Below are 25492 nucleotides of genomic sequence, written 5' to 3' on the forward strand. Positions count from 1 at the left end.
TCTCTTTGTGTTTTTGTATTGTTAACCAATTGTATGTCTGCACTTTTTATCCAGTTCTTTTTTATTAAGGTATGGAATTGTTGTCCAAACATATTCAGTTTGCAAGAAAATACAGTAATACCCTATTCTCCGAATTTATCCCTAAAGGAACAAAGGTGTAGTTCAAGGTTTCACCCAGAAGTGTGATTCTTCTACAGACATTTTATGTTTCAGAAAACAATTATTCTTTCTTGTATCGCAGAAGGCTTGATAATATGATGTGAAATAAACACTGGATTGACAAAACTTCGATCATCCCTTAATGCACGCAAGTTGAGTTTCATTTGGCTCTGTGGCGCAATGGATAGCGCGTTGGACTTCTAAGTGATTTGGCAAAGTCATTCAAAGGTTGTCGGTTTGAATCCCACCAGAGTCGCATTTTTTACTTTCTTATTCAAACAAGGAACATTATGCATGTGAGGAATGTTTATTTTTGGCCGGTGATTTAATCTTAGTATTTGACCCAAGTTGAACCTATGCATCTAATACAGCATGCAACTGAATCAAAAGCAGTCTGCCTTCCATTGCAACAGGAACATATTGCTCATAAGCAATACAACATTACTGCCAGAAACTTGGCACTTTCCTAATGTAGCCTTCCTTCAGAAACATTGTCGTTATAATAGCTGTAAATGAGATAGACCAAAAACACGACACCCTACACTCAGACATTTGTTTCTAGCGACATATAAAGTAAAATCTTCTTTCAAAGCTATTTATGGTATATTCTCTTTGTGTTTTTGTATTGTTAACCAATTGTATGTCTGCACTTTTTATCCAGTTCTTTTTTATTAAGGTATGGAATTGTTGTCCAAACCTATTCACTTGGCAAGAAAATACTGTAATACCGTATTCTCTGAATTTCTCCCCAAGCGAACAAAGGTGCAGTTCAAGGTTTCACACAGAAGTGTGATTCTTGCTACAGACATTTTATGTTTCAGAAAACAATCATTCTTTCATGTATCCCAGAAGGCTTGATAATGTGATGTGAAGTAAACACTTGATTGACAAAACTTCGATCATCCCTTACTGTACGCAAGTGGATTTTCATCTGGCTCTGTGGCGCAATGGATAGCGCGTTGGACTTGTAAGTACATTGGCAAAGTCCTTCAAAGGTTGTGGGTTCGAATCCCACCAGAGTCGCATTTTTTACTTTCTAATTCAAAGAAGGAACATTATGCATGTGAGGAATGTTTATTTTTGGCCGATGCTTTAATCTTAGTATTTGACCCAAGTTGAACCTATGTATCTAATACAGCATGCAACTGAATCAAAAGCAGTCTGCCTTCCATTGCAACAGGAACATATTGCTCATAAGCAATATAACATCACTGCCAGAAACTTTGCACTTTCCTAATGTATCCTTCCTTCAGAAACATTGTCTTTATAATAGCTGTAAATGAGATAGACCAAAAACACAACACCCTACACTCAGACATTTGTTTCTAGCGACATATAAAGTAAAATATTCTTTCAAAGCTATTTATGGTATATTCTCTTTGTGTTTTTGTATTGTTAACCAATTGTATGGCTGCACTTTTTATCCAGTTCTTTTTTATTAAGGTATGGAATTGTTGTTCAAACGTATTCAGTTTGCAAGAAAATACAGTAATACCCTATTCTCCGAATTTATCCCTAAAGGAACAAAGGTGTAGTTCAAGGTTTCACCCAGAAGTGTGATTCTTCTACAGACATTTTATGTTTCAGAAAACAATTATTCTTTCTTGTATCGCAGAAGGCTTGATAATATGATGTGAAATAAACACTGGATTGACAAAACTTCGATCATCCCTTAATGCACGCAAGTTGAGTTTCATTTGGCTCTGTGGCGCAATGGATAGCGCGTTGGACTTCTAAGTGATTTGGCAAAGTCATTCAAAGGTTGTCGGTTTGAATCCCACCAGAGTCGCATTTTTTACTTTCTTATTCAAACAAGGAACATTATGCATGTGAGGAATGTTTATTTTTGGCCGATGCTTTAATCTTAGTATTTGACCCAAGTTGAACCTATGTATCTAATACAGCATGCAACTGAATCAAAAGCAGTCTGCCTTCCATTGCAACAGGAACATATTGCTCATAAGCAATACAACATTACTGCCAGAAACTTGGCACTTTCCTAATGTAGCCTTCCTTCAGAAACATTGTCTTTATAATAGCTGTAAATGAGATAGACCAAAAACACGACACCCTACACTCAGACATTTGTTTCTAGCGACATATAAAGTAAAATCTTCTTTCAAAGCTATTTATGGTATATTCTCTTTGTGTTTTTGTATTGTTAACCAATTGTATGTCTGCACTTTTTATCCAGTTCTTTTTTATTAAGGTATGGAATTGTTGTCCAAACCTATTCACTTGGCAAGAAAATACTGTAATACCGTATTCTCTGAATTTCTCCCCAAGCGAACAAAGGTGCAGTTCAAGGTTTCACACAGAAGTGTGATTCTTGCTACAGACATTTTATGTTTCAGAAAACAATCATTCTTTCATGTATCCCAGAAGGCTTGATAATGTGATGTGAAGTAAACACTGGATTGACAAAACTTCGATCATCCCTTACTGTACGCAAGTGGATTTTCATCTGGCTCTGTGGCGCAATGGATAGCGCGTTGGACTTCTAAGTACATTGGCAAAGTCCTTCAAAGGTTGTGGGTTCGAATCCCACCAGAGTCGCATTTTTTACTTTCTAATTCAAACAAGGAACATTATGCATGTGAGGAATGTTAATTTTTGGCCGATGCTTTAATCTTAGTATTTGACCCAAGTTGAACATATGTATCTAATACAGCATGCAACTGAATCAAAAGCAGTCTGCCTTCCATTGCAACAGGAACATATTGCTCATAAGCAATACAACATCACTGCCAGAAACTTGGCACTTTTCTAATGTATCCTTCCTTCAGAAACATTGTCTTTATAATAGCTGTAAAGGAGATAGACCAAAAACACGACACCCTACACTCAGACATTTGTTTCTACCGACATATAAAGTAAAATATTCTTTCAAAGCTATTTATGGTATATTCTCTTTGTGTTTTTGTATTGTTAACCAATTGTATGGCTGCACTTTTTATCCAGTTATTTTTTATTAAGGTATGGAATTGTTGTCCAAACGTATTCAGTTTGCAAGAAAATACAGTAATACCCTATTCTCCGAATTTATCCCTAAAGGAACAAAGGTGTAGTTCAAGGTTTCACCCAGAAGTGTGATTCTTCTACAGACATTTTATGTTTCAGAAAACAATTATTCTTTCTTGTATCCCAGAAGGCTTGATAATATGATGTGAAGTAAAACTGGATTGACAAAACTTCGATCATCCCTTAATGTACGCAAGTTGATTTTCATCTGGCTCTGTGGCGCAATGGATAGCGCGTTGGACTTCTAAGTGAATTGGCAAAGTCATTCAAAGGTTATGGGTTCGAATCCCACCAGAGTCAAATTTTTTACTTTCTTATTCAAACAAGGAACATTATGCATGTGAGGAATGTTTATTTTTGGCCGATGCTTTAATCTTAGTATTTGACCCAAGTTGAACCTATGTATCTAATACAGCATGCAACTGAATCAAAAGCAGTCTGCCTTCCATTGCAACAGGAACATATTGCTCATAAGCAATACAACATCACTACCAGAAACTTGGCACTTTTCTAATGTATCCTTCCTTCAGAAACATTGTCTTTATAATAGCTGTAAATGAGATAGACCAAAAACACGACACCCTACACTCAGACATTTGTTTCTAGCGACATATAAAGTAAAATCTTCTTTCAAAGCTATTTATGGTATATTCTCTTTGTGTTTTTGTATTGTTAACCAATTGTATGTCTGCACTTTTTATCCAGTTCTTTTTTATTAAGGTATGGAATTGTTGTCCAAACCTATTCACTTGGCAAGAAAATACTGTAATACCGTATTCTCTGAATTTCTCCCCAAGCGAACAAAGGTGCAGTTCAAGGTTTCACACAGAAGTGTGATTCTTGCTACAGACATTTTATGTTTCAGAAAACAATCATTCTTTCATGTATCCCAGAAGGCTTGATAATGTGATGTGAAGTAAACACTGGATTGACAAAACTTCGATCATCCCTTACTGTACGCAAGTGGATTTTCATCTGGCTCTGTGGCGCAATGGATAGCGCGTTGGACTTCTAAGTACATTGGCAAAGTCCTTCAAAGGTTGTGGGTTCGAATCCCACCAGAGTCGCATTTTTTACTTTCTAATTCAAAGAAGGAACATTATGCATGTGAGGAATGTTTATTTTTGGCCGATGCTTTAATCTTAGTATTTGACCCAAGTTGAACCTATGTATCTAATACAGCATGCAACTGAATCAAAAGCAGTCTGCCTTCCATTGCAACAGGAACATATTGCTCATAAGCAATATAACATCACTGCCAGAAACTTTGCACTTTCCTAATGTATCCTTCCTTCAGAAACATTGTCTTTATAATAGCTGTAAATGAGATAGACCAAAAACACAACACCCTACACTCAGACATTTGTTTCTAGCGACATAAAAAGTAAAATATTCTTTCAAAGCTATTTATGGTATATTCTCTTTGTGTTTTTGTATTGTTAACCAATTGTATGGCTGCACTTTTTATCCAGTTCTTTTTTATTAAGGTATGGAATTGTTGTTCAAACGTATTCAGTTTGCAAGAAAATACAGTAATACCCTATTCTCCGAATTTATCCCTAAAGGAACAAAGGTGTAGTTCAAGGTTTCACCCAGAAGTGTGATTCTTCTACAGACATTTTATGTTTCAGAAAACAATTATTCTTTCTTGTATCGCAGAAGGCTTGATAATATGATGTGAAATAAACACTGGATTGACAAAACTTCGATCATCCCTTAATGCACGCAAGTTGAGTTTCATTTGGCTCTGTGGCGCAATGGATAGCGCGTTGGACTTCTAAGTGATTTGGCAAAGTCATTCAAAGGTTGTCGGTTTGAATCCCACCAGAGTCGCATTTTTTACTTTCTTATTCAAACAAGGAACATTATGCATGTGAGGAATGTTTATTTTTGGCCGATGCTTTAATCTTAGTATTTGACCCAAGTTGAACCTATGTATCTAATACAGCATGCAACTGAATCAAAAGCAGTCTGCCTTCCATTGCAACAGGAACATATTGCTCATAAGCAATACAACATTACTGCCAGAAACTTGGCACTTTCCTAATTAGCCTTCCTTCAGAAACATTGTCTTTATAATAGCTGTAAATGAGATAGACCAAAAACACGACACCCTACACTCAGACATTTGTTTCTAGCGACATATAAAGTAAAATCTTCTTTCAAAGCTATTTATGGTATATTCTCTTTGTGTTTTTGTATTGTTAACCAATTGTATGTCTGCACTTTTTATCCAGTTTTTTTTTATTAAGGTATGGAATTGTTGTCCAAACCTATTCACTTGGCAAGAAAATACTGTAATACCGTATTCTCTGAATTTCTCCCCAAGCGAACAAAGGTGCAGTTCAAGGTTTCACACAGAAGTGTGATTCTTGCTACAGACATTTTATGTTTCAGAAAACAATCATTCTTTCATGTATCCCAGAAGGCTTGATAATGTGATGTGAAGTAAACACTGGATTGACAAAACTTCGATCATCCCTTACTGTACGCAAGTGGATTTTCATCTGGCTCTGTGGCGCAATGGATAGCGCCTTGGACTTCTAAGTACATTGGCAAAGTCCTTCAAAGGTTGTGGGTTCGAATCCCACCAGAGTCGCATTTTTTACTTTCTAATTCAAACAAGGAACATTATGCATGTGAGGAATGTTAATTTTTGGCCGATGCTTTAATCTTAGTATTTGACCCAAGTTGAACATATGTATCTAATACAGCATGCAACTGAATCAAAAGCAGTCTGCCTTCCATTGCAACAGGAACATATTGCTCATAAGCAATACAACATCACTGCCAGAAACTTGGCACTTTTCTAATGTATCCTTCCTTCAGAAACATTGTCTTTATAATAGCTGTAAAGGAGATAGACCAAAAACACGACACCCTACACTCAGACATTTGTTTCTACCGACATATAAAGTAAAATATTCTTTCAAAGCTATTTATGGTATATTCTCTTTGTGTTTTTGTATTGTTAACCAATTGTATGGCTGCACTTTTTATCCAGTTATTTTTTATTAAGGTATGGAATTGTTGTCCAAACGTATTCAGTTTGCAAGAAAATACAGTAATACCCTATTCTCCGAATTTATCCCTAAAGGAACAAAGGTGTAGTTCAAGGTTTCACCCAGAAGTGTGATTCTTCTACAGACATTTTATGTTTCAGAAAACAATTATTCTTTCTTGTATCCCAGAAGGCTTGATAATATGATGTGAAGTAAAACTGGATTGACAAAACTTCGATCATCCCTTAATGTACGCAAGTTGATTTTCATCTGGCTCTGTGGCACAATGGATAGCGCGTTGGACTTCTAAGTGAATTGGCAAAGTCATTCAAAGGTTATGGGTTCGAATCCCACCAGAGTCAAATTTTTTACTTTCTTATTCAAACAAGGAACATTATGCATGTGAGGAATGTTTATTTTTGGCCGATGCTTTAATCTTAGTATTTGACCCAAGTTGAACCTGTGTATCTAATACAGCATGCAACTGAATCAAAAGCAGTCTGCCTTCCATTGCAACAGGAACATATTGCTCATAAGCAATACAACATCACTACCAGAAACTTGGCACTTTTCTAATGTATCCTTCCTTCAGAAACATTGTCTTTATAATAGCTGTAAATGAGATAGACCAAAAACACGACACCCTACACTCAGACATTTGTTTCTAGCGACATATAAAGTAAAATCTTCTTTCAAAGCTATTTATGGTATATTCTCTTTGTGTTTTTGTATTGTTAACCAATTGTATGTCTGCACTTTTTATCCAGTTCTTTTTTATTAAGGTATGGAATTGTTGTCCAAACCTATTCACTTGGCAAGAAAATACTGTAATACCGTATTCTCTGAATTTCTCCCCAAGCGAACAAAGGTGCAGTTCAAGGTTTCACACAGAAGTGTGATTCTTGCTACAGACATTTTATGTTTCAGAAAACAATCATTCTTTCATGTATCCCAGAAGGCTTGATAATGTGATGTGAAGTAAACACTGGATTGACAAAACTTCGATCATCCCTTACTGTACGCAAGTGGATTTTCATCTGGCTCTGTGGCGCAATGGATAGCGCATTGGACTTCTAAGTACATTGGCAAAGTCCTTCAAAGGTTGTGGGTTCGAATCCCACCAGAGTCGCATTTTTTACTTTCTAATTCAAAGAAGGAACATTATGCATGTGAGGAATGTTTATTTTTGGCCGATGCTTTAATCTTAGTATTTGACCCAAGTTGAACCTATGTATCTAATACAGCATGCAACTGAATCAAAAGCAGTCTGCCTTCCATTGCAACAGGAACATATTGCTCATAAGCAATATAACATCACTGCCAGAAACTTTGCACTTTCCTAATGTATCCTTCCTTCAGAAACATTGTCTTTATAATAGCTGTAAATGAGATAGACCAAAAACACAACACCCTACACTCAGACATTTGTTTCTAGCGACATATAAAGTAAAATATTCTTTCAAAGCTATTTATGGTATATTCTCTTTGTGTTTTTGTATTGTTAACCAATTGTATGGCTGCACTTTTTATCCAGTTCTTTTTTATTAAGGTATGGAATTGTTGTTCAAACGTATTCAGTTTGCAAGAAAATACAGTAATACCCTATTCTCCGAATTTATCCCTAAAGGAACAAAGGTGTAGTTCAAGGTTTCACCCAGAAATGTGATTCTTCTACAGACATTTTATGTTTCAGAAAACAATTATTCTTTCTTGTATCGCAGAAGGCTTGATAATATGATGTGAAATAAACACTGGATTGACAAAACTTCGATCATCCCTTAATGCACGCAAGTTGAGATTCATTTGGCTCTGTGGCGCAATGGATAGCGCGTTGGACTTCTAAGTGATTTGGCAAAGTCATTCAAAGGTTGTCGGTTTGAATCCCACCAGAGTCGCATTTTTTACTTTCTTATTCAAACAAGGAACATTATGCATGTGAGGAATGTTTATTTTTGGCCGATGCTTTAATCTTAGTATTTGACCCAAGTTGAACCTATGTATCTAATACAGCATGCAACTGAATCAAAAGCAGTCTGCCTTCCATTGCAACAGGAACATATTGCTCATAAGCAATACAACATTACTGCCAGAAACTTGGCACTTTCCTAATGTAGCCTTCCTTCAGAAACATTGTCTTTATAATAGCTGTAAATGAGATAGACCAAAAACACGACACCCTACACTCAGACATTTGTTTCTAGCGACATATAAAGTAAAATCTTCTTTCAAAGCTATTTATGGTATATTCTCTTTGTGTTTTTGTATTGTTAACCAATTGTATGTCTGCACTTTTTATCCAGTTCTTTTTTATTAAGGTATGGAATTGTTGTCCAAACCTATTCACTTGGCAAGAAAATACTGTAATACCGTATTCTCTGAATTTCTCCCCAAGCGAACAAAGGTGCAGTTCAAGGTTTCACACAGAAGTGTGATTCTTGCTACAGACATTTTATGTTTCAGAAAACAATCATTCTTTCATGTATCCCAGAAGGCTTGATAATGTGATGTGAAGTAAACACTGGATTGACAAAACTTCGATCATCCCTTTGTCGGGGGGAAATTCTGCCGGGGTCGGCCGGGCCGTCCGCAGACCTCCGGGCAGGGAGGCCCCAACTCCTCCCGTATATCCCAGGCGAGATAGAGTATGAGACACACACAAGGAGCAAGGTGACTCTGCTGTTTATTTAGACAAAACGGCAGGGATGGGTCAAGGAGCGTACGCGTTCGTCCTGACACACACACAATCGTGGGGCTCGCAGGCCCTTTTTACTGCATTATGACGCGCTACTTGCGTCACTCCAGAAAGTTAACAAAAAACCTATCGCCACTCTTAATTGGTTGCTCGAGTGGTAGGGTTAGTATAGTACACATATAGAGAATGATATTAGTGGACAAGGTGTAGTCAGGTGGTATATCTGGGTTGTCCCTACAATTAGATACATAAGAATTGTTACATGAAGACTCCTGAGGATTGGCTAGTATTACTGACGTCTGAGATAAGAGCCCCATGTTCTGATTGGTGCATCCGTGAGCTTCCCAGCCTGGGACCACCGTTGTTCCCAGCTCTCGGTGTACCTGTGTTTGCAACAATGTTTCAATATGGGTACGTGCAGACAATGTGAGGATTTATTCATAGGTGGAAGGCTGACCGCTCCCACTGTAGCAGATGTCCATTGAGCCTTTCAAGTGTATCGGCCTGTGTCTCGTAGTGAGGGACCCAGACGCCTTTTCTCTCCTGGGTTTTGGCATCTCGTCAGGTTCGGCTTGGTCACGTGGGGAGGGACCGTGAAAGAGGCAGAATTCTGCACAATTAATATTGTTTTTTCTACTGCGCGTCTGGTTTAATTTGCCGGCGTGCCTTTATCATTGAGGCGCGGAGTGCGAGGTTGCAACATCGTGCCTTTGATGATTTGTTCTTGGATGTGGGTTTGCAACATTGCGACCTTGGCTGGTTGCTCCACCGGGTTCTTTCTGCAGGATCAGCAACCTAACTCTTGCTTTGTTAATGTCCACGGGAGCTCTTGTTTGAGGCCTACTCGGGCCTGGTGCTTAAGTAGTCTGTTTGGTGCATAGGTGCTTTTGGGTTATAATGGCATATATTTCCATGACCAGTATCGTGTTTCCATTATACCTCTCATGGTGGTAACGGGTTTCAAGAGAAGCGTGAGCAAGCGTTATAGATGAGTTCATGATGCGTCTTGCGTTTCTGCATTCTGAAAGCCTATGTAAAAATAATAAAGATGCACGTCCGTGAATATGCCTGTCGCCTACGTCAGAGCACTGAGTATGTTCTTCGTGTAGATTGGTGTGGAAATGTTAAGTGTGTATATTTGTACAGATGTGCTTCCCGTTGTCTAGGTCGTCATGGCATCTCTAACGACGTGTGGTTTTTAGTCTAGCTGATCCGAGCCGCAGGTGTCGGCATGGCCAGTGCGGGCTGCTGGGCAGGCAGGTGGACACATCCGTATGTTCCTGTACCAGGGTACCTGGTCGTCTGGTAAATGGACAAACTCTTCTCGCGGCGGGTGTCTGGGCCGTGACCCTCTAGGCCAAGCGCGAGAGGTGAAGGACGGGAGCCTGGTCTTCCATTCTCCCACTTCAGTCCCCCCTCTGGTCGACTTGTCGACCACAAACATATCCTTCTCGTTATCTCCTCTTACCCTCCATATCTTAGTTATCCCTCCGAGATGTCCATAATGGTTTACATGATCTTCAAATGACCAATACATATATTCACATGTTCCTCCAGGAGTACAGTATACCCATCTTCCTATGTAGCTCCTGGGGTTCCTTGGGTTCTCGATCTTCACTGATGGTGGGTCTAGATGATTGGTGATGATTTGGGTGCGCAACTTCTCCCTTTCTTGTATTATCACACCTGTGTGCTGGCCGTCATCTGCTGGCATTAAGGGGTGCATTCCCACCATTTCCAGCAACTCGTCAGTCGTGCGTGCCTTCCGGGCCTTCCAAAATCTAATTATGATCAGGGTAGCTCCAGCCAAAATAGTACACCCCACTATTATTTTCAGTCCATCTGACAGCCAAGATGGCATCCATGACCATAATAGTGAAAACCAGCTCTTATCCTTGTCTACACCGTTACTTTCGTCCATCATTTTGGAGTGCATCTGGGCCAATTGTGAAACTGCTTCTGTCAGTGTACCATTGTCAGCATCGTTGGCAGGTATGAACGTGCAGCAAGATTGTCCTATCTTTGCACAAACTCCTCCTTCCATTGCTGTGAGAAGGTCCAATACATATCTGTTCTGGAGTGCTACCATCCTTACAGCTCGCAGCTCCTCTTTAATTGCGTTGAACCCATTTACTGTTGAATTGATGGTCATCATTAGTTCCCATCTGGTTATTTGGAGCCATTTTGCGTTTGCGTATGCCTGCAGTCCCGGATGTATTATTGAGGAGAAGAACATTGCTGCTCTGCTGAATAGTCTGTGTTCTGGCGGTATTGATGTTAGTTCCGTTTCCGACCTTCCCCACAGGTAATTTCCTGTCAGTGGCTCTCCTTGTCTTTTTCTCCTATTTAGGACAGTATCATTGCTGTTGGTCCTGTTTCCTTGCTCCTTCTGAAGTGGTGCAGATCTCTTTCTTCTCTTATCCCCTTCATCCATTTTAGGAAATTTCGCCACATCGACATGCTTCTTAGGTACCACTAGTGATGGTACATTGACGTGTACCATTGTGCACACACCATTCCACAGGGGAGGCAGTGTATGATATGCCTTTTCTCCGCAGGCCCAATAATGGTCCATTATTACTGCTGTTCCCGCTCCCCCCTCAGGTAACTCCATCACGCTTGCACAATTGGTGTTATATCCTACGTCCACCTCTCCTTTATGCTGGTAGCATACTTTGGGCGCAGTCAATGGTAGTATAGTTATTGGGTCTTCATCTTCTTCTACCCACGTGAGCATTGGTACATACTTGATCCACGTCGTCCAACATCGATGATTGTGTGTCTCGATAGTTGAGATAGTTTCTTTTGTTACCATGTTGCTGCCAATCACTCCTATCTCCCAGCTGTTGCCCAGATACACCTTTCCTGTTATCGTCAGTAGCGGCCTCTCCCAGCATCCTTGTTTACCCGGAACTTCAGTGGCGTACCAATCACATGGTAGATACTGCAGTGTTACCTTCTTTGTTTCTCCTTTTGCAGGGCCACTTGTTATGTACCTGAATGCTTCAGCATGTAAACTGGTCTTGTGATAACTCAGATAGGTCTTGAGGAAGTTGTTTTCATATGGGTATGAGTCTCGTGTTTTCCATGTCATGTGCACTACTGTTCCTTGAAATCTTCCTTTCGTTTGGAACAGGGCCAAATAGATTATGCACTGTGCTGTTTTTTCATCTATTTCTGTGGCAACAAATGTTCGTGAAGCGCTCATGGCGTATGGTATTAATGAGCAAACGTAACAGCTGTCCTCTGTTGTCTGCTTACCAATGCGGGTCATGTGCTGGTACCATATGTTGTTTGTGACGTGTGCTGAATCTTGTACATAATTATCAATACCTTTATTGTCTGAGTATGTGCTGCGTTTAACTCTATTTTGCTTGGGTGCAATGTTACTATTACCACCTGACGTAACACCTGTTGCAGCAGGGAACGGGGGTATATTAGGTTTGGGTGCAGCAATAAAATCGATAGCATAGCTGTACTGCCAGACAGAGGCAGCCAAGAACCCGGTGATCATAAAAATCCCTATTATTTTTATTACATATGCTAATCTCACCGGCATTTTGCTCTTACCTTGCTGCAGTCCTGGCAGCGTATTCTTGCGACGTTAAAGTTGCCCGCCTAAAAATTCTCAAAAGTGCTCGTTATTAAATGTTATTTTTGTTTCCTTTAAGCTCTCCCTATCAAGTAGTCATTCAGTGCCCAGGCGAAGAGCTGCTCCCACGCTACTCTAAGTGATCGGTCTCTTAGGACCGGCAAGTACGGGCGGAGGTGGGGCATGGAATATTCTATGGCCAGGAGGAAGGCTGTGTAGTAGACACGTACCCTTCTCCTTTTTAGGTATGTTGGCCTTTTTATTTCGTATACAAATTGGTGTGACAATTCTTCTGGGTAGTTATCGTCTGGCAGCACCATCTACGCCTGTACACTGAACTTGTTAATTAGCTTTTTCTTAACAATACAATATTACGCAGTTCCTGTATGTGCGAGAGAAAAAAGGAGAACATTCACGTGTTTACATGTGTATTGGTGCAAGCAATGTCCTTCAGTTTTAGTTACAACTGTACTTAGCAGTCAATGGGGGGGGGTTTGCGCTCAGATGGCGGAAGTATTTTTACTCTTTGAGCGTGTGACCATGGGGTGGGCAGTATGGGGATCACCCCCTTCTTCGTCAGTTATCGTCTCCGAGGGAACAATTGGGTCGTTGTCTGTGGTGGAACTTTCTTCCGCTGTCGGGGATGTTGTTGCTGTTCTTCCAATGGACCTGTCGTTGGCGCTGGGGCGGGTCTGCAGTTTGTAGATCTTTACGTCATGTAGGTGGTTCCAGGCACGCTTATCCTTTAGTTTTACTGCTCTTGTTGATACGTCCTCTACCAGATGGGGGCCAGTGAACCTCTTCTCGTTCCACTTTCTATTGAAATTGCGAAGTAGCATGTGGTCACCTTTGGCAAGTTTGCACAAGTTCTCCTTTCCCAATTCTGTACTTGCGCCTTTTTCTTGATTGCTGGTAGACCCGCCCCGTGTGCGCTTGAGCTGTTGAGACACAAACACGACACTAGTAATCAAAGAAGACACATATTGATACATTTCATCACCTAACACACTCGCTGAACTTTCGTGGTCGGTGAATGCCCTTGACGTTGGGGTTAGGGGAAGGCGCATTTGACGTCCAGTAACCACTTCGTGAGGGGTGAGGTGGTGGTCGGACCCTGGCCTATTTCTAAGTTCAAATAAAGCTAACGGAAGGCAATACAACCAACTTTTCTTTGTTGTTTGTTGTATTTTTGCAATTGCCTCCTTCAATAAGCCATTCAGGCGTTCACATACGCCATTAGCCTGTGGGTGGTATGCACATGCAAATTTGTGTTTAATGTTCAGCAGGGATGTGATATGTTGGAACATTTCGTTTGCGAAATGTGGGCCGTTGTCTGATCTTAACACCTCGCACACTCCCCACCTGGGGAAGACCTCCCTTACTATGAATTTGGCTGCTCTAAACGCATCAGGGTGTGAACAGGGCCCTGCTTCAATCCACCTAGAAAATGGGCATACTACTACAATCATATACCTATTACCTTGACATATGTTGATCATATCAACATAGTCAATGTGAAGGTGCCGAAAAGGTCCTTCTGGCCGGGGTATGGTACCTCTTATCACTTTTAAAGTATGACCGGCCGTAAACTGTTGACATGTGAGGCAATTGCTGATAAAATTTGACACATGAGAGTTTAACTCAGGACAAAACCAATCTTCTCTAATTCGTGCTGCGATTATTTCCTTGCCTGTATGGGCAGGGTGATGTAATTGGCTCAGGGCGGTATTTAACAGTGCCAACGGTATTACAACTTTCCCCGTGCCACCCTGGCGCCATAGTGCGTCGGTTGGGGACATTGTACATCCTCTTTTTACCCATACTTCTTTTTCGGCCATTGGTGCAGCCGCTTGTAGTTCCATAATCTGTGTGGCTGGGAGATGGGTGTACCCTTCTTTTATTAACATCTCCCTAGCTATTCCCCTCCCTCTCCCTCTCTGTGAGTCTGTGGGGTTCCATATCTCACCAAAGTATGCAGCATATTTCGCATGTGCGTCTGCTGCTGCATTCCCTTTTGAGACATGGTCTTCACCATTGGTGTGTGCGGTGCATTTTACTAGGGCTAGCTCTTGGGGGTCGTTTATTACTTCAATTAATTCAGCCAACAAGAGGGCATGTTGCACTGGAGTGCCGTCAGCTCTCCTAAACCCTCTTCTCCTCCATTTTGTTAGCCCTGAGTGGACAGTGGATGTAACATATGCACTGTCGGAATATATTGTTACACGTTTGTTAAAACTTTCTTTCAGTGCCAATATTAGTGCAACTAGTTCAGCGGCTTGAGCAGAGTAATGCTGTGGTAACTGTACACATTTCATAGCCACACACACCGGAGCCTCCATCATTTTTACCACTGCTGCCCCAGTTCTCCGTATCCCATCTCCTTGATCAATAGTTGACGACCCATCAATAAACAAAAGCTCACCTCCCTCTAGTGCATTCTCTTCAACTTTTCTAGTACATGAATATATTTCATTTAGTTGGGTGCAGTCGTGGGCGTAATCTCCCTCCTCAATTATTTCTGCTAGAAATCTTGCAGGGTTAACAGTGCTACATCTAACAATCGCTAGTTCAGCCCTAGACAAAATGATCTCATAACCTGATGCCCTTTGTGTCGTTAGTGTGGACTTGGGTTTATTCAATATTGCAAATAATGCATGTTCCACAAACAGTGTAGTTGGACACCCCATAGTTATTGCTGATGCTTTTTCTACTGCAAAGGCAGCTGCAGCGAGACCTTGTTCACAAGGGAAGTGGCCTAACATCACAGGGTCTAAGTGTCCGCTGTAAAATGCTACTGGTTTATATCCCATGCTCGTTTTTTGTGCCAATACTGCCTTCATCACTGCTGAGTCGCAATGTGAAAATATAAAAAAGCGTCGCTCATAGTCTGGGGATGCCAGTACTGGAGCAGTTGATATCGCGTCTTTCAATTCGTCAAATGCCTCCCTCATTTCCATAGTCCATCCCAACTTTTTCTCCCCTTTATTTGCTTCCTTCAAACCCTCAAGCAGGGGTCCTATGTATGAGCTGTAATCAAATACCCATGCTCTACAGTAGTTGCACAGCCCCAGAAATTGCTGCAGTTCTCTCACAGTCTGTGGCACGGGAGTGCTTGAGATGGCCTGTGCTCTTTGTGGTGCAATCCTTCTTCCATGTTGGGATATCAGCTGGCCAATGTAAAGTACCTGTTCCTGACAGTATTGTATCTTTTCCATGTCTACCTTATACCCCTTTTCAGCCAATATTGTCAACATCTTTAAGGAGTCCTCTCTACATTTACTTTCGTTTGTACTGCAAATTATTATGTCATCCACATACTGTAACACTGTGCTTTCCACCTCAACGTTACCCAAATCCATCTGTATTACTCTATTGAAAATTGAGGGTGATTCACAATACCCCTGTGGTAATCTGGTATGTTTCCACTTTGTATTTCGGTAAGTGAAGCTTGTCAAATCTTGTGAGTCTGGGTGTAATGGTATTGAGAAAAAAGCATTTTTAAGGTCAATCACTGTAAATCGTGATGCTTCTGCTGGAATGCCACACAATATTGTGGCCGGGTTTGCTGTTACTGGATACTCTGCTTCTACTATGTTGTTCAAGGGTCTGAGGTCCTGTATGAAGCGCCAAGACCCCCCTTTAGCCTTGCGCACCGGGTACACAGCTGTGTTACATGGTGATTCTGAGGGGACCAATATGCCATTGTTTATAAGGGCCGTTATGGTTTCATATATGCCTTCATCTGCCTCTTTTGACAATGGGTACTGTTTCACTCTTGGTAGTATGGCACCTTTTTTCAATTTTATCCTTACACCCCCTATGCTTTTTATGCATCCCACGTCATAAGGGCTAATAGTCCATAATGATTTGGGCACCTTTGACATATCCTCCTTAAAAAATGGGACTGGGGTGCCTGCGGGTGCCTCAAGTGCCATTGCAATTTTCTGTGCTACTTGTTTGTGAGCCACTCTTAGCCATATTTCTACACTCATCATGAACACCATTTCATCTTCTTCCTTTTCTTCTGAGAACAGCTCTTCATCTGACACCTGGGTCAGCCTACATCCTTCTGCTAGTGCTATCACCGCCCTCCATGCTCTCCCTTCTTTATCTTGGGCGTGCACAGCAACATAATCAGCTGTTGCAATAATGCTCTCAATGTCCATTACAAACACCTTCCCTTCCAGTTCATTAACTGGTGTTTCTGGTCGGAACAGATAGGCTGCTGGTCTCCTCCATATTTTCCCTTCTATCCCTGGCATCCATGCAAATGCCATGTCTGTGCCATACTGGAATAGCTCGCCATCTACTGGCTCCGCCCTAATCGCTGTCTGTCCACAGTATGCTTGCAAAATCTGTCGTGCTGCGAGCATGTTAATCCCTGGAGTAGAGCAAATTATGCCATCCTCTGTAAAGGAGATCGTCATATTCAACCTGTTCATTATGTCTCTCCCCAGTATATTTACTGGTGAGGCACTATAATACAAAAGTGGAACTGACAGATCATAATCTCCAATAGATAAGGGAACGTTATCAGTAAATGGAACCAACCCTTTAGCCCCAGAAAATCCTTGGGTGTTCATGGCTTCGCCTGACATCTTAAATTTACCTTCCCTTATGCAAGACCGGGTTGCCCCGGTGTCAACAAGAAATGATAATTTTTTGTCACCTATCGTTACCTCTATGCGTGGTTCCTCCGCACTATTAGGTGTTACTGACAGGATGGGACACACCAAGGCCGTCTGTGGGCTGGCCTATTGGGGGTACAATGATTGGCCATTCCCTGTGTAAGGGTTGTGTCCCAACACCGTCACCCTACCCAATTGCGTTTGTTGAGTTTGGGGTGGTGGTTGTATTAACGCTACTTGTTGGTGTGGCGATGGCAGTTGCTGTGTTATTTGTTGTTGTGGCAGTGAATAGGTTTGTGGCTGTTGTGTTGTTTGTTGTTGTGGGTCACTCCCTTTTTGTGACATCTGCTGTTGTTGTATGCCCTGCTGTTCTTGTAATGTCCTAGGTTGTGCTTGTTCATTCCATGCTGGTGTTCCTGGCCTGACCCTACATGTACGTGACATGTGTCCTAATAGTCCGCAGCTCCAACACACGGGTGGTTCCCTGCTTTGCCATGGGAAGCTCCCTGTGTTGTCCTGGTATACGGGTTGCCCTGTGGGGTAGTAATTTCTAAGTCCCCCAGCCTGTTGTTGGGTATTATATCCGTATCCTCTCCCCCTCATAAACCCTCCTCTCCCTCTGTTATAACTATAATACCCAGTTCCTTGCATTGGGTACCCTCCTCCCATGTTTGGTGCGTGTAATTGCAGAGGCGGCACTTGCTGTATTACACCTTGTGGAGGCGCTATTTGGGCGGGATCTTGTGCAGCCACTACTTGCGTTGGGCTTTGGGCCATTGGTGTGGGCGTAGTTATTAGTGCCCCTTCCATTGTGTATTTAGTAAGTTTTTTCTGTACTAGTTTGGCCTCTTCTGTTTTCCTATCCTCTTCCTTTTGTTTCATTTTTCCTTGCCATGTCCTGCAGTGATGTACTATAGTCAGTTGTATTTCTGGCCATGGTTTTGCTTCCATCCCCACTACTTTCTTTAGTTGTTTCTGAACCCCTTCTGGGAGCCCTTGTACTAGTATATGATAAAATATGGCTGGTGTTTTGTCCCATTGCTCTCTAGTTTCCATGCGCCACTTCTCTTGAATATCCTGGATATAATCAACAGGGTCCTCATTTTCACCCATCTTACGGGAAGTAATGGCTCCTATGTCTGATGTGTCTGGGTACTGCACTCTCAGTGCCTGCCATAGCGCATGTCTACAGTTTGCAAATGGTGCCCCATCATGCGATGTGTTCGTTATTGTTACCCCATGGAATCCCGCTCTTTTCCAAATGTCATCCGCTCTATCCCCTAATATTGATATTAACAGGCCCTTCACATCTCCTACTGCTAGTTTCTGTCCTGCGGTGTGTTTTTCCATTTCATATATCCACTTACCCGCACCTCCACTTAGTGATGGGAGCCTACATTTTATATTTTCTTTATCCGTATGTTTCCAAGGTACATACTGTGGTCTAACCCCTCCTCTCTCCAACAGTGGCATTAAATTCTGTCTTGTGTCACCCTTTACGCTCCATAATATTGAGTCTTCACACCCCTCCTCTTCCCCCGTTTCCTTTACTACTTCAAATTCATCCTTACTACCTCTGCTCCTACCTCCCTCTTCTGCCTTTCCCTTTTTTTCGTCATTTCCTGTGTTCAATATGGGTATGTCTATTTGTCTGTCTTGCCTGCGACTAGGGAGGTCCCTAAGCCGACATGCATAAGGTGTAATTTCGTTCATGAAGGGCGCGAGCTTTATTCTGTGCAGTGAGCGTGCGGTGGTTGAACATGTATGGTGTGACGTGGGAGGGCGTGATGGAGATGTGGGTGGCGTGGTTTCATGGGTTTGTGTTTCCCCTATTCTTTTCACTCCCTCCTTACTTCTCTCCAGCTCCTCCCATCTTCTACTCATCCAGGGCGAATCTATGTTTGTTCTAGTGAGGTATAGCTTATCTAAGCTTTCCCTTTCACTCTTTCTTCCATCCTTCTCCACTCCTTCTTCCTCCTCACTGCAAAAGTCATTCATAAATGGCACCCCCCACTCTGCCTTTTTTCCTTTTATTGTTACTGTTTTTAAGTCTATTAAGTCTCTTTCTCCCCTTTCGTTGTTACCAACTGTTCCCCCTAGTGCTGATGTTGTTGCTACCTCTCTACTTTTATATACATCTCCCCATCTGTCACTCTCCCTACTCCTCCCTTCTCTTCCCCCTTCACTTCTCTCCTCCATTTCCCTACTATTTTCCTCCCTTTTTCTTTTCAATTCCTCCATTACTTCGTTGCTCATCTGTTCCAATATTCGTTCATCCTCTTTCTTCCTTTCCCATTTCACCCTTTCTCTTTCTACTATACTCTCTATTACCTTCCCCTCTTCATATTTCTTAGCTGTCTCTGATAGTACCCTCCTCCTCCATATTTCCATTTCCTTTTCCTTTTCTTCTTCTTCCTTCTTCTTCTCCCTCAGCACTACTCTTGATACCCTATCTGCTGCTGCTTTTACCCTTTCAGCTTCTCTCTTTTGCTCCTCATTTCGTTCCCTTAATTTTTCCAATTCGTTCTTACCTTCTTTCCTTTTCCTCACTCTCTCTCTTTCCTCCCTCTCAAGTTGTTTGATCAATTCATTCTGCTCATCCCTTAGTTTTGCTAATTTTTCCTCCAAAATCTCTTCCTTCTGCCATAGTAGCTCCTCTCCCCTCATTTCACTCTCTCTGGCACTATCCTCGTCTGTTCTCCTTACCGCCTCCCTTTCTTCTCCAGTTAGTGAGCCTCGTAATTTCAATAATATCTGTGCAGCTACCCACTCATCGTTTCCTATCTCTACAGTCTGCTCTCCTCCAATCCTTTCTTCCCCCATTGGTATCTTCCTATGAGCCACATATGGTGGAGGGCTGTATGCCGGGTTCGAGTATCCTTCAGCCGCCCTGAACTGTCCTTCTATTTCTCCTAATTCTCTTAAAGGGTACAACCCTCCTCCCTCTGTTTTCACTCCCGGTGTTATGGGTGTCTCATTGTTCCGTTCCTTTTTTATGTCGTTTGATTTATCAATCTTTTCTCCTCCCTGTCCTCCGTTCCCCGTATTCTTTGTGCTTTCGCACCCCTTTTCCCCATCCGTTCCTTCTTTCTTAATCTCCTTTTCTTCCGGTGCTTCCCCCATAGTGAACATTCCATTTGGTCCTGGTCGGGACCCCTGGAACATCCTCCATAAGTTAAACACCTCCACATGGTTTGCCAACTTCTTCCCCTTGTATGTATTGTGCAGATGGTTTAGTAGTGAATGTTGGGCATATGGATCGAAACTACCATTAGGCGGCCATGGTGTTAACATTTTGTTGTCCGTCCCCTGGGTCCACTCTATGCTGTACTTAATTAATTTCTCCCTATGTGGTGGCAGTGTGGTGCATATGTGTTGTAATGGAGTAGTGAGGGTGTTCCCCCACCCTCCCGACCCTCTCCCGTATGACATAGTGGCCCTCCCCTTGTTACCCTTCTTTTTACCAGCAGTTTATAATATACAACCTCGTATTGCTTACCTTGCCCCGCAAGTGTGGGGACTTACGACAATCCCTTGACAGATTATGCAATAATACTAAATATGATGTTATATTATATTCCTTCCCCTACGGCCCCCTGCGGCCGAAGCGCACGCAGCCCCCTGCGGCTGCGTACCCCTTACGACGATCTTATACAGTCGTCCTGTTTCTCCGTTCTCTCCCCCTTTTACATTTGCCGTGGCCGGCGTTCTCCGTGCGCAGCCACGCCCCTTTCCCCTTCTCCTTTTCCGATCCTCTAGTCTATCCGTTATCTCCGTGTCTGCTCCCTTATCATCTTTCTCTTCCTCACCACTCTCAACCCAAAGTTCCTTATGCACGCGATATCCTATTAAAACCCTATTGGTGACGTCACCTATTTCTTCGAGCTACTGGTATATTCTTGTTATGTTCTTTAAGTTCAAAATACACTTGCAATCTACCCCGCTAACCCTACAGCTGTCTTCCTGTCTCTCCTGGAACAAGGTAATCTCATCAATAATATAACCGGACTGCGCACGCTGCGTCGCCTCGCGTGTGATACGCCCCTCAACAGGAGGGCTTAACCAGCCAATTATCTTCCGTTTTGGGCAACTATGTAACTAGCTACCGCCCACAGGGAAACGTCATCTACCTATCGAGTTTCTTGCTCGAACAATAGGAAACCTCATCTACTCATTGATCAATAAATGTCAAGTCGTAGGAAACCACACACACCCACCCTCACACGTAGTCGCAATTTAGGCCATCAGTGTCTTACGAGCGGCTGCACGTGATGTTTTCGTGCCCCGCCCCCCTCTTTCGCGTAACGTTAGCCGACTGTTCTCGCACTCGTTTCGCTACCATTCATTCCATTGGCAACACTCAGTTAAACCTTCGCCGCACATCTGTACAATACCTCCCTCCTCCCTTATTTACTTCCTCCCCCTCCCTCACAATTTCGCATTGCTTGTTGTGCGTGTCATGCTCACCAAGTTCTCTCGATGCAGGGCCGCTCGACTGCGTGCACCCCTCCAAGCGGCTCGCCACCTCCCCTCGTCTGGACCACGTCTGGACACTCGCCGACCGCGGGCGGGATACTTCTCAACCGGCTCCCGAGGGCCAATATCCGGATTGCGCTGTCCGGTCTTCTCGCAGCTCCGCGATGGTCCTGTAGTCCTCAGAAGGGGGCAACGGCAGAGGGGGCCGCGCCGCCGGGCCTCCTCGCAACGGGAGTGCCTGGAAAAACTAAAAATAAAAGTCGATCTTAAACAGATCTCAGCAGTGCCTCCAACTTGTCGGGGGGAAATTCTGCCGGGGTCGGCCGGGCCGTCCGCAGACCTCCGGGCAGGGAGGCCCCAACTCCTCCCGTATATCCCAGGCGAGATAGAGTATGAGACACACACAAGGAGCAAGGTGACTCTGCTGTTTATTTAGACAAAACGGCAGGGATGGGTCAAGGAGCGTACGCGTTCGTCCTGACACACACACAATCGTGGGGCTCGCAGGCCCTTTTTACTGCATTATGACGCGCTACTTGCGTCACTCCAGAAAGTTAACAAAAAACCTATCGCCACTCTTAATTGGTTGCTCGAGTGGTAGGGTTAGTATAGTACACATATAGAGAATGATATTAGTGGACAAGGTGTAGTCAGGTGGTATATCTGGGTTGTCCCTACAATTAGATACATAAGAATTGTTACATGAAGACTCCTGAGGATTGGCTAGTATTACTGACGTCTGAGATAAGAGCCCCATGTTCTGATTGGTGCATCCGTGAGCTTCCCAGCCTGGGACCACCGTTGTTCCCAGCTCTCGGTGTACCTGTGTTTGCAACAATGTTTCAATATGGGTACGTGCAGACAATGTGAGGATTTATTCATAGGTGGAAGGCTGACCGCTCCCACTGTAGCAGATGTCCATTGAGCCTTTCAAGTGTATCGGCCTGTGTCTCGTAGTGAGGGACCCAGACGCCTTTTCTCTCCTGGGTTTTGGCATCTCGTCAGGTTCGGCTTGGTCACGTGGGGAGGGACCGTGAAAGAGGCAGAATTCTGCACAATTAATATTGTTTTTTCTACTGCGCGTCTGGTTTAATTTGCCGGCGTGCCTTTATCATTGAGGCGCGGAGTGCGAGGTTGCAACATCGTGCCTTTGATGATTTGTTCTTGGATGTGGGTTTGCAACATTGCGACCTTGGCTGGTTGCTCCACCGGGTTCTTTCTGCAGGATCAGCAACCTGACTCTTGCTTTGTTAATGTCCACGGGAGCTCTTGTTTGAGGCCTACTCGGGCCTGGTGCTTAAGTAGCCTGTTTGGTGCATAGGTGCTTTTGGGTTATAATGGCATATATTTCCATGACCAGTATCGTGTTTCCATTATACCTCTCATGGTGGTAACGGGTTTCAAGAGAAGCGTGAGCAAGCGTTATAGATGAGTTCATGATGCGTCTTGCGTTTCTGCATTCTGAAAGCCTATGTAAAAATAATAAAGATGCACGTCCGTGAATATGCCTGTCGCCTACGTCAGAGCACTGAGTATGTTCTTCGTGTAGATTGGTGTGGAAATGTTAAGTGTGTATATTTGTACAGATGTGCTTCCCGTTGTCTAGGTCGTCATGGCATCTCTAACGACGTGTGGTTTTTAGTCTATCTGATCCGAGCCGCAGGTGTCGGCATGGCCAGTGCGGGCTGCTGGGCAGGCAGGTGGACACATCCGTATGTTCCTGTACCAGGGTACCTGGTCGTCTGGTAAATGGACAAACTCTTCTCGCGGCGGGTGTCTGGGCCGTGACCCTCTAGGCCAAGCGCGAGAGGTGAAGGACGGGAGCCTGGTCTTCCATTCTCCAACTTCACCTTACTGTACGCAAGTGGATTTTTATCTGGCTCTGTGGCGCAATGGATAACGCGTTGGACTTCTAAGTACATTGGCAAAGTCCTTCAAAGGTTGTGGGTTCGAATCCCACCAGAGTCGCATTTTTTACTTTCTAATTCAAACAAGGAACATTATGCATGTGAGGAATGTTAATTTTTGGCCGATGCTTTAATCTTAGTATTTGACCCAAGTTGAACATATGTATCTAATACAGCATGCAACTGAATCAAAAGCAGTCTGCCTTCCATTGCAACAGGAACATATTGCTCATAAGCAATACAACATCACTGCCAGAAACTTGGCACTTTTCTAATGTATCCTTCCTTCAGAAACATTGTCTTTATAATAGCTGTAAAGGAGATAGACCAAAAACACGACACCCTACACTCAGACATTTGTTTCTACCGACATATAAAGTAAAATATTCTTTCAAAGCTATTTATGGTATATTCTCTTTGTGTTTTTGTATTGTTAACCAATTGTATGGCTGCACTTTTTATCCAGTTCTTTTTTATCAAGGTATGGAATTGTTGTCCAAATGTATTCAGTTTGCAAGAAAATACAGTAATACCCTATTCTCCGAATTTATCCCTAAAGGAACAAAGGTGTAGTTCAAGGTTTCACCCAGAAGTGTGATTCTTCTACAGACATTTTATGTTTCAGAAAACAATTATTCTTTCTTGTATCCCAGAAGGCTTGATAATATGATGTGAAGTAAAACTGGATTGACAAAACTTCGATCATCCCTTAATGTACGCAAGTTGATTTTCATCTGGCTCTGTGGCGCAATGGATAGCGCGTTGGACTTCTAAGTGAATTGGCAAAGTCATTCAAAGGTTGTGGATTTGAATCCCACCAGAGTCGCATTTTTTACTTTCTTATTCGAACAAGGAACATTATGCATGTGAGGAATGTTTATTTTTGGCCGATGCTTTAATCTTAGTATTTGACCCAAGTTGAACCTATGTATCTAATACAGCATGCAACTGAATCAAAAGCAGTCTGCCTTCCATTGCAACAGGAACATATTGCTCATAAGCAATACAACATTACTGCCAGAAACTTGGCACTTTCCTAATGTATCCTTCCTTCAGAAACATTGTCTTTATAATAGCTGTAAATGAGATAGACCAAAAACACGACACCCTACACTCAGACATTTGTTTCTAGCGACATATAAAGTAAAATCTTCTTTCAAAGCTATTTATGGTATATTCTCTTTGTGTTTTTGTATTGTTAACCAATTGTATGTCTGCACTTTTTATCCAGTTCTTTTTTATTAAGGTATGGAATTATTATCCAAACCTATTCACTTGGCAAGAAAATACTGTAATACCCTATTCTCTGAATTTCTCCCCAAGCGAACAAAGGTGCAGTTCAAGGTTTCACACAGAAGTGTGATTCTTGCTACAGACATTTTATGTTTCAGAAGTCAATCATTCTTTCTTGTATCCCAGAAGGCTTGATAATATGATGTGAAGTAAACACTGGATTGACAAAACTTCGATCATCCCTTACTGTACGCAAGTTGATTTTCATCTGGCTCTGTGGCGCAATGGATAGTGCATTGGACTTCTAAGTGAATTTGCAAAGTCATTCAAAGGTTGTGGGTTCGAATCCCACCAGAGTAGCATTTTTTACTTTCTTATTCAAACAAGCAACATTATGCATGTGAGGAATGTTTATTTTTGGCCGATGCTTTAATCTTAGTATTTGACCCAAGTTGAACCTATGTATCTAATACAACATGCAATTGAATCAAAAGCAGTCCGCCTTCCATTGCAACAGGAACATATTGCTCATAAGCAATACAACATTACTGCCAGAAACTTGGCACTTTCCTAATGTATCCTTCCTTCAGAAACATGGTCTTTATAACAGCTGTAAATGAGATAGACCAAAAACACGACACCCTACACTCAGACATTTGTTTCTAGCGACATATAAAGTAAAATCTTCTTTCAAAGCTATTTATGGTATATTCTCTTTGTGTTTTTGTATTGTTAACCAATTGTATGTCTGCACTTTTTATCCAGTTCTTTTTTATTAAGGT

At 42.4% G+C, this 25492-nt stretch overlaps 6 non-coding genes across 6 annotated transcripts; all 6 read left to right on the top strand.

Annotated features, from left to right (window-relative positions):
* The first annotated feature begins 1092 nt into the window (after window positions 1-1092).
* Window positions 1093-1182, top strand: TRNAT-UGU (transfer RNA threonine (anticodon UGU)). The gene is given in 2 exon segments: window positions 1093-1129; window positions 1147-1182. It is a non-coding gene; the product is annotated as a tRNA-Thr (tRNA).
* Window positions 1183-2625: 1443 nt separating this feature from the next.
* TRNAR-UCU (transfer RNA arginine (anticodon UCU)) lies at window positions 2626-2715 on the top strand. Its single transcript is given in 2 exon segments — window positions 2626-2662; window positions 2680-2715. It is a non-coding gene; the product is annotated as a tRNA-Arg (tRNA).
* Window positions 2716-3390: 675 nt separating this feature from the next.
* On the top strand, window positions 3391-3480 carry TRNAR-UCU (transfer RNA arginine (anticodon UCU)). The gene is given in 2 exon segments: window positions 3391-3427; window positions 3445-3480. It is a non-coding gene; the product is annotated as a tRNA-Arg (tRNA).
* A 677-nt stretch (window positions 3481-4157) lies between these two features.
* Window positions 4158-4247, top strand: TRNAR-UCU (transfer RNA arginine (anticodon UCU)). Its single transcript is given in 2 exon segments — window positions 4158-4194; window positions 4212-4247. It is a non-coding gene; the product is annotated as a tRNA-Arg (tRNA).
* Window positions 4248-7221: 2974 nt separating this feature from the next.
* TRNAR-UCU (transfer RNA arginine (anticodon UCU)) lies at window positions 7222-7311 on the top strand. The gene is given in 2 exon segments: window positions 7222-7258; window positions 7276-7311. It is a non-coding gene; the product is annotated as a tRNA-Arg (tRNA).
* Window positions 7312-23448: 16137 nt separating this feature from the next.
* TRNAR-UCU (transfer RNA arginine (anticodon UCU)) lies at window positions 23449-23538 on the top strand. The gene is given in 2 exon segments: window positions 23449-23485; window positions 23503-23538. It is a non-coding gene; the product is annotated as a tRNA-Arg (tRNA).
* Window positions 23539-25492: the final 1954 nt, after the last annotated feature.

Source organism: Ambystoma mexicanum (genome assembly GCF_040938575.1).
Source record: "Ambystoma mexicanum isolate Mex_15411 chromosome 12 unlocalized genomic scaffold, UKY_AmexF1_1 Mex_chr12_unloc.1, whole genome shotgun sequence".
NCBI lineage: Eukaryota > Metazoa > Chordata > Amphibia > Caudata > Ambystomatidae > Ambystoma > Ambystoma mexicanum.